This window comes from Microtus ochrogaster, assembly GCF_000317375.1.
Source record: "Microtus ochrogaster isolate Prairie Vole_2 chromosome 14 unlocalized genomic scaffold, MicOch1.0 chr14_random_1, whole genome shotgun sequence".
NCBI classification, from domain to species: Eukaryota; Metazoa; Chordata; class Mammalia; order Rodentia; family Cricetidae; genus Microtus; species Microtus ochrogaster.
The window spans coordinates 21,434,219-21,443,501 of NW_004949096.1; positions in this window are offsets into that span (position 1 = coordinate 21,434,219).

Sequence of the window (9,283 nt, forward strand, 5' to 3'; positions counted from 1 at the left end):
TTCCTAGGTTAATATCTTCTTCCTCCGTATTCAAAGCCAAGAACATAGAATCTTCAAGTATTTGGACTGTCTAGATTTTGTTTGTGTTGGCCATTGCTTGAAGGTGTAAGTCACAAACAATCCCACACCAGTTTGGCATTATGATTAATAGAAGGGTTATTTATTTAAAGGGAAAAAACTTAGAGATCACCGTCCAGACAACAGCTCTCTGTGTAATCAGGAAATGAGTCTAGTAGCTGGAAGTGGAGCTGGAAGCAAGAGAGCAGCACAAGGCTACCGCTGCTTTTTAAAGCAAGTGAGACCATGCCAAATTGGGCTGGTATCTTGAAGTCTATTGGCTGAAGTAGTGGAAGCAGCTCCCGCAGCAAATGCCCTTTTCCATTCTGATCCACATGTCTCTATTTCTTGTAAAGATCAGTAAATATATGTGGTTGGAGATAATCTTCCCGTTTTAAGAGGTTTAATCACAACTGTAAAGAAATTTTGCCTTTAAGGTGATACATTTACAGAGAGTTAGGACAGGGTATATTTGGAGGGTCTCCATTTAGCCCATTTGGCTTGTACAAGGTACAGGAAGGTACAGTTACCATTACCATTCCATTAGTATTTCCACCTCATGATGTGTGGGAGGGGAAGCCTGTGGGGTTGTGCGATAGTTGGATGTAGGATGTTCTATTAGGTGAATTTACAACTTTGTGTCTGTCTTCATGTATAAATTAAACATCACACAAGAAGATCTGGTTAAGTGTCAAGTTGACAAGGGGTGGACTTGTGGTGGTTCTCTTTTTTTTTTTTTTTGAGACAGGGTTTCTCCATAGCTTTTTTGGTTCCTGTCCTGGAACTAGCTCTTCTAGACCAAGCTGGCCTTGAACTCACAGAGATCCGCCTGCCTCTGCCTCCTGAGTGCTGGGATTAAAGGCATGCACCACTACTGCCCAGCCCTTGTGGTGGTTCTTGACTGTCAATTGGACAAGGTCTGAAATCAATTAAGAGGCAGGCCTCTGTATGGGTCTATGAAGACGTTTCCAGGAAGGGTTAACTAAGAGGAAAAGATGGTCCCTAGATTGGCAGCACCTTCTGACAAGCAGTGGCTTAGATATGAAGTGGTCTGAGGAACAGTCTTGCTTCGTGTCTGGCCCCATTACTGTTGCCACCTTCCATTAGCACTGGATCCCAGATTCTTCAGATGTCCAGTATGGACTGAAGCCCAGTTATTCTTTAGGAGTCTTTCAGGCCTTTAGGACCAGATTATGATAGTTAAGGCATCCAGCCTCACGGGCTAAGTACCTACTGGGTTTTCAGACAACCATTGTTAGACTGCCCAACACCTACAGGTATAAACCATTTTAGTACACACACGCACACACACACACACACACACACACACACACACACACACAAACACACTGTTGGTTCTGTTTTTCCAAAGAGCCCTGCCTATGGAGTAAGTGGTGATGTGCTTTAGTTGTGTGTCAATTGACACAGCTAGAGTCGTCTGAGAAGAGAAAATGGTCATTTTCTTGACTAATGATTGATGTGGGAAAGTCCAGCCCACTCTGAGTGGGGCCACATTTTGTGCAGGTAGTCTTGTGAGGTCTAAGAAAGCAAGCTGAATAAACCTTGAAGAACAAGCCTCTGAGCAGTATCCAGTTCCTGCCTCCAGGTTCCTGCCCTGGCTTTCCTTGGTGATGGACTGTGAGCTGTGAGGTAAAGTAGCCCTTTCCTTTCAGTTGCTTTGGATCATGAGTTTATAAAAGTAGTAGAGAGTAAATAAGGAGCGGTGGCTAACAGTAGAACTATGAAGAAATGGTCTCACTATGAAGAGTTGGATCTTTGAGAGAATCAGCAAAATAGACAAGCCATTATCCATACTAACCAAAAGGCAGAGAGAGAGAGAGAGAGAGAGAGAGAGAGAGAGAGAGAGAGAGAGAGAGAATCTAAATTAACAAAATCAGAAAAGAAAAGGGGGACATAACAACAGACATGGAGGAAATCCAAAGAATCATCAGGTCATACTTCAAAAACCTGTACTCCACAAAATTGTAAAACTTAAAGGAAATGGACAACTTTCTGGATAAATATCACTTACCAAAATTAAATCAAGACCAGATAATTGCTAAAGAAATAGAAACAGTCGTCAAAAGTCTCCCAATCAAAAGAAGCCCGAGACCAGATGGTTTTAGCTCAGAATTCTATAAGATTTTCAAAGAAGAACTAATACCAATACTCCTCAAATTATTCCACATAATAGAAACAGAAGGAACATTGCCAAACATTTTTTACGAGGCTACAATTACTCTGCTACCCAAACCACATTAAGACATTACTAAGAAAGAGAATTACAGACCAATCTCACTCATGAACATTGATGCAAAAATACTCAATAAAATACTGGCAAATTGAATCCAAGAATATCAGAAAAATCATCCACAATGATCAAGTCAGCTTCATCCCAGAGATGGTTCAACATGCAAAAATCTGTCAACATAATTCACCATATAAACAAACTGAAAAATAAAAACCACATGATCATCCCATTAGATGCTGAAAAAGCCTTCAAAAAATACAATATCCCTTCATGATAAAAGGCTTGAAGAAAGCAGGGATACAAGGAACATACCAAACATAATAAAAACAATATATAGCAAGACAACAGCCAACATCAAACTAAATGGAGAGAAACTCCCAGCGATCCCCACTGAAATCAGGAGTAAGACAAGGTTGTCCACTTTCCCCATATCTATTCAATATAGTTCTTGAGGTCCTAGATAGAGCAATAAGACAACAAAAGGAGATCAAGGAGATACAAATTGGAAAAGAAGAAGTCAAACTCTCACTATTTGCTGATGATATGATAGTTTACATAAGAGACTCCAAAAATTCTACCAAGGAACTTTTTCAACTCATAAACACTTTCAGTAATGAAGCAGAATACAAAATTAACTCAAAAAAATCAGTAGCCCTCTTTTACACAGATGATAAATGGGCTGAGAAAGAAATCAGAGAAACATCATCCTTCACAATAGCTGCAAACAGCATGAAATATCTTGGAGTAACTCTAAGCAAACAAGCAGAAGACCTGTATAAGAAGAACTTTAAATCTTTGAAGAAAGCACAAGAAAATGGAAAGATCTCCCATGCTCTTGGATAGGTAGAATTAGCATAGTAAAAATGGCAATCTTACCAAAAGCAATCTACAGGTTAAATGCAATGCCCATCAAAATCCCAGCAAAATTCACAGATCTCAAAAGAACAGTACTCAACTTCATATGGAAAAGCAAAAAAACCCAGGGTAACCGAAACAATCCTGTACAATAAAGAAACTTCTGGAGGCATCACAATTCCTGACTTCAAACTCTTCTACAGAGATACAATACTGAAAACAGCCTGGTATTGGCATAAGAACAGAAAGGAGGACCAATGGTACCAAATAGAAGACCCGGATATCAATCTACACACCTATGAACACCTAATTTCTGACAAAGAAGCAAAAAATATAAAATGGAAAAAAGAATGCATATTTAACAAATTGTGCTGGCATAACCATATATCAACATGTAGAAGAATAAAAATAGATCCATGTCTATCACCATGCACAAAACTCAAGCCCAAATGGATTAAAGACCTCAACATAAACCCAACCACACTGAACCTCATAGAAGAGAAAGTGGGAAGTACACTTGAACACATTAGCACAGAAGACCACTTCCTAAATATATCTCCAGTAGCACAGACACTGAGAGAAACAATGAATAAATGGGACCTCCTGAAACTAAAAAGCTTCTGTAAAGCAAAGGACACGGTCAACAAGACAAAACGGCAGCCTACAAAGGAAAATATCTTCACCAACTCCACATTGGACAGAGGGCTGATCTCCAAAATACACAAAGAGCTCAAGAAATTGCTCATCAAAAAACAAATAATCCAACAACAACAACAACAACAACAACAACAACAACAACAACAAAATGGAGTACAGATCTAAACAGAGAACTGTTAACAGAGGAATCCAATGGCAGAAAGACACTTAAGGAAATGTTCAACATCCTTAGCTGTCAAAACAACTCTGAGATTCCATTTTATACCTGTAAGAATGGCCAAGATCAAAAACACTGATGACAATTTATGTTGGAGAGGATGTGGGGTAAAGGGAACACTCCCTGCATTGCTGATGGGAGTGCAAATTGGTACAGCCCCTTGGGATATCAGTATGGCGATTTCTCAGAAAATTAGGAAACAACCTACTCAAGACCCAGCAATACCACTTTTGGGTATATACTCAAAGGATGTTCAATCGTACCACAAGTATATGTGTTCAACTATATTTATATCAGCATTGTTTGTTATATCCAGAATCTGGAAACAACCTAAATGCCCTTTGACCAAAGAACGGATAAGGAAAATGTGGTACATTTACACAATGGAATAAATACTACACAGCAGAAAAAAATGACATCTTGAATATTGCAGGAAAATGGATGGATCTAGAAACCATCATATTGAGTGAGGTAACCCAGACCCAGAAAGACAAATATCATATGTAGTCACTCATTACGTTGCTTTTAGACATAAAGCAAAGAAAATCAGCCTAGAATTCATAATCCCAGAGAATTTAGGCAACAATTCGGACCATAAGAGAGACATACATGGCTCTAATCTACATGGAAAGTAGAAAAAGACAGGATCTTCTGAGTAAATTGGAGGCATGAGGACCATGAGAGGTTGTAGAAGGGGACTGGGAAAAAAGGGAGGGAAGCAGATAAAAATGCATATATATAGTCTCACTAGTCTTGGCCCAATTTGATTTGATTTACTTCCTGATTATCTACTTTGTGCTTGAAAGTGTCTCTTGGCCCAGTGTAAGCACTTCCTAAAAGAAACCCAAACTCTTGACCCCAAGCTTGTGGTGCTCCTCAGATGGCCTTTTTTGTCCTTTCCCACCATCTAAGCTACATAGGCTCTTAGGACCCTCATGGCTACACATCAGTCAGTTGTCATCCTCAGAGTGGTTGCTAGGATAATTATGAACTTAAGGTTTGCCTTTAACACAAGTATTGTTTTTACTTAAATAAAATTTATTTTCATTTTATGCTATATACTTAAGTTTAAAATTTTATTTTATTGTTTTAAAAATTGTGAATGTGTACATGTGTGTGCATGAGCGTGTGTGTGTCCACATGAGTGCAGGTACCCACTGAAACCAGAAGAGGTTATTAGATCCCCTGGAGCAGAAGTTACAGGTAGTTTTAAGTCTTGCTATATAGTCTGTGTTGGCTGTGAACCTCTTATCGCCCTGCCTATCCTCCCAGGTGCTATGATTACATGTATGCACCATCACCACACCCTGTTCCTGTCACTTGTGCAGTGAGCACTTCACCAACTGGATCATCTCCTGAGTTGTCACCAAATTCATGTGTTAAATAACTGACTCTAATTTGATGGAATTCAGAGGTAGGGCCTTTGAGAGATGCTTATGTTCAGGTAAAGTTCTGATGATGTGGCCCCATAAGGGAATTGTTAATCTTACTATTAGTATAGTTATTATACTAATATTATGGGTTTTATTGTGACATTTTCACACATGGATATAACATACTTTGATCATATCCATGACCTTGTTACTCTGACTTTTCAAGTACTTTCCTTTTCTCTCAAGGTCCCCTTCTATTTCCCCTAGATTCATTGTATGAGAGAAAATGCACAATGCTTTAACTTCTTGCTTAACCCAACGATATATAGTTCTTTTCATTTTTTCGTAGATGTCCTAATTTTGACCTTGTCCACTTCCCTGACATTATAGTGACATTATAGACACTGAAAGGCCAAAATAAATAAGGGCTCAAAAATAAAAAAGCAAATTTCCCCACTCTTCCGCAATCAGCTCTCAAGGCTTGGAGTCTGACCCAGGGCCTTATAATGACTCATACAAACAATTGTAGTCTAACTCCTAATGACCCCTGGCACCTCGCCTCAAACACCAGTCTCAGGAAGGACAGATGATGAGATAAATTTACTCCCTGACAAGCAGAAAGTGAGCCCCCTCTTATCTATTCAAACACCATCCCCCACAAATAGCCCAGAAGTCAAGGCCAGGTAATTTCTATTAACTGCTATAAAAAGATACCATTCACACTCAGAGGGGTGATTCTCTCTGAGAACCCACACACTTTGTTTCTATCCACAGAACAGATTCTATTTCTCCAAAGGAGAATTCACGTTTTATTTCCTCTTGCTTTTCTGAGTAATAACAAATATGCAAAAGTAACATGAAATTTTTTGCAACTTTTATTGATTTATTTTTTTCATACAATAGATTTTGATTATGTTTTCTTTCCCCCACCTTTTCCCAGGTCCTCCCCATCTCCCTAGCCACCCACTTCCTGTTCCTGTTCTTTTTTTCCTTCCACACACACAAACCCTCAAAAACCAAAAATGAAAATCAAAATAAATAAAAAACATAGAAAAAAATCCCCAAATATAACAAAATGAAACCAAAAGCTTACACACACACACACACACACACACACACACACACACACACACACACACAAGTCCACATGGAGTTTGTTTCGTTTTGACCAGTTACTCCTGGACACAGGGCCTGTGATGGTAGAGTGTAGTTAACACACCCAGTGCCTCTCCTTTGGAGAAACGGATTTTCCCCTTCCTGGCTGATATCAATTTCAAATAGCTTCCTGGTTAGGGATGAGACTTTGTGTCCACTTCCTTTGCTCAGTGCTGGGACTTTGTCTGGCTTTAATCTGTGCATGTCTGTGCATGCGGACACAGTCTCCATGAGTCCATCAGTCTTGTTGGGTCTGGAAGACACTATTTTCTTGGAGTAATTCACTGCCTCTGGCTCTTATAATTTTTATACTTCCTCTTTTGCATAGATTTCTGGAACTTGAGGGGAAGAGTTTGATGAAGATGTCCCATTCACGCATGAGTGCTCCAAAGTATTTCACTGTCTGTACTTTCTCCAGTTGTGGGTTTGTGTTAATCCTCATCTACTGCAAGAAAATGCTCCTCTGACGGGGCAAGTGAGGCACTGATCTAAGCATATAGCAACATGTCATTAGGGTCGTTTTATTACCGTGTTCCTTTAACAGAATAAAGCACCACTAGAGCTCAAGACCTAGCTAGTCTCAGGTTCTTGATCACTTTAGTAGGGTAAGGTGTGAGTTCCATCTCAAGGGGTGAGCATTAAATCCAATAAAAATGGAGTTAGTTACTCACACACATAGCATTTGTGCAAACATTGCACCATGCAGGTTGCTATTGCAGGTCACAGGGTTTGTAACTGGGTGATACTGATGATTACTTTTCTTCTCTAATAGCATGCAGAGTAACTTCCAGGATCAGGACAAATAGTCCATAGGGATGACGCTCCTCGTAGGACACCAGATCTAATTCTCCGTGTTTGATGATGTAAGTGTTGTTTCCAGCAATATGGCACTACCATTAGTTTGTAGAGAGCAACTAATAGTCCTGACAATGGCCTGTGATGTTTAGGGGAGTCCATGGAAACCCATTGGCATCAATTCAAAGAGATGTAATCCATCCTGGCACTGAAAGTTTTACTTGGTGGTATATGATATCTGGTTGGACATTGTCTTCACCATTATTTGGTGGCTCCATTTAAACTCCTGTTATATATGTGTATATTTTAGGAAGCTTATACAGCAGAAGGTTTCTATATGGTACTGATGTGGGAGTGTCATATATCAATCCGTTGATTTCATTGGTTAAGTAATAAACAAACTGCTTGGCTGGCCCTCATAGCTTAGAACATAGGTGGGTGGAGTAAACAGAACAGAACGCTGGGAGGAAGTGAGCTCGGAGATGCCAGGCTCCTCTATCTGGGGCAGACACACACGATGAAGCTCCGACCCAGAATGGACATAGGCTAGAATCTTCCCAGTAAACGCACCTAGGGGTGCTACACACAGATGATTAGAAATGGGCTAAATTAATATGTGAGAATTAGCCTAGAAGAGGCTAGATAGAAATGGGCCAAGCAGTGTTTAAAAGAATAGTGTCCGTGTAATTATTTCAGGGCATAAGATAGCTAAGCGGCTGGGGTGCTGGGGACGCAGCCCCGCCGCTCTTACTGCTACATGGTACTTCAAAAGACCTTTAGTGTTAGTATTATTCATCATATCCTTCTTTTACTTTGGTTTCCCATCTCCCTAATCATTTAATTCTCCTATTCTAGTTTTCTTTTTATCTCCTGACAACACTAAATTCTATTTTCCCCTCTATGGGAGATTTTTTTCCTCTTCTCTGGTCCCTTCCTAGGTACATAACCTCTGTGATGATTCAGATAGTATCATACATATCAGAAGCCAACATTCACATATATGAAAAAACATATAATATTTTTTTAAGTCTTTTTAAGTCTGGATTACCTTGCCTTGGATGATTATTTTCTAGTTCCATTGATTAACTGAAAATTTCATAATTTAATTTTTCTTAACAGTTGAATAATTCCCATTGGGTAAATGTACCATATTTTATTATCATAGTTTCCACTTTCTGGCTGTTATGGATAGAGCAGTAGTGAAGACAGATGAACAAGTGTCTCTGTAGAAGCATGAGGAGTCCTTTGCTCAAGGGTGGTACAGGTGGTGATTGAGGTCGATAGAGTCTTAGCTTCCTGAGGAATCTCCATATTGATTTCCATAGTGGCTGTACAAGTTTGCATTAACACTAGCAACAAATAAGTGTTCCCATTTTCTTGTACCCTTGCCAGCATATGCTATCATTTGTTTTTTTAACCTTGGCCATTCTGATAAGTATAAGATGAAATCACAGAATAGCTTTAATTTGCATTTCTTTCATGGCTGAGGATGTCCAATATTTCTTTAAGTGTTTATTACCATCGGTGTTTCATCTTTTTAGAGCTCCCTGCTTAGTTCTCTACACCATTTTAAAACTGGGTCGTTTGTTTTCTTGATGTTCATTTTTTAAAAAAAATTAAAATATATTCTGGATACTATCACTCTATCAGATTTATAATTTGTTTAAATCTTTCCCCAGTCTCGAAAAGATCTTCACCAACCCCACATCAGACGGAGGGCTGATCTCCAAAATATACAAAGAACTCAAGAAATTGGTCACAAAAGAACAAATAATCAAAAAAAAGGGGTATAGACCTAAACAGAGGACTCTAAAATGGCTGAAAGACACTTACAGAAATGCTCAACATCCTTAGCCATCAGAGAAATGCAAATCAAAACAACTCTGAGATTCCATCTTACACCTGTAAGAATGGCCAAGATCA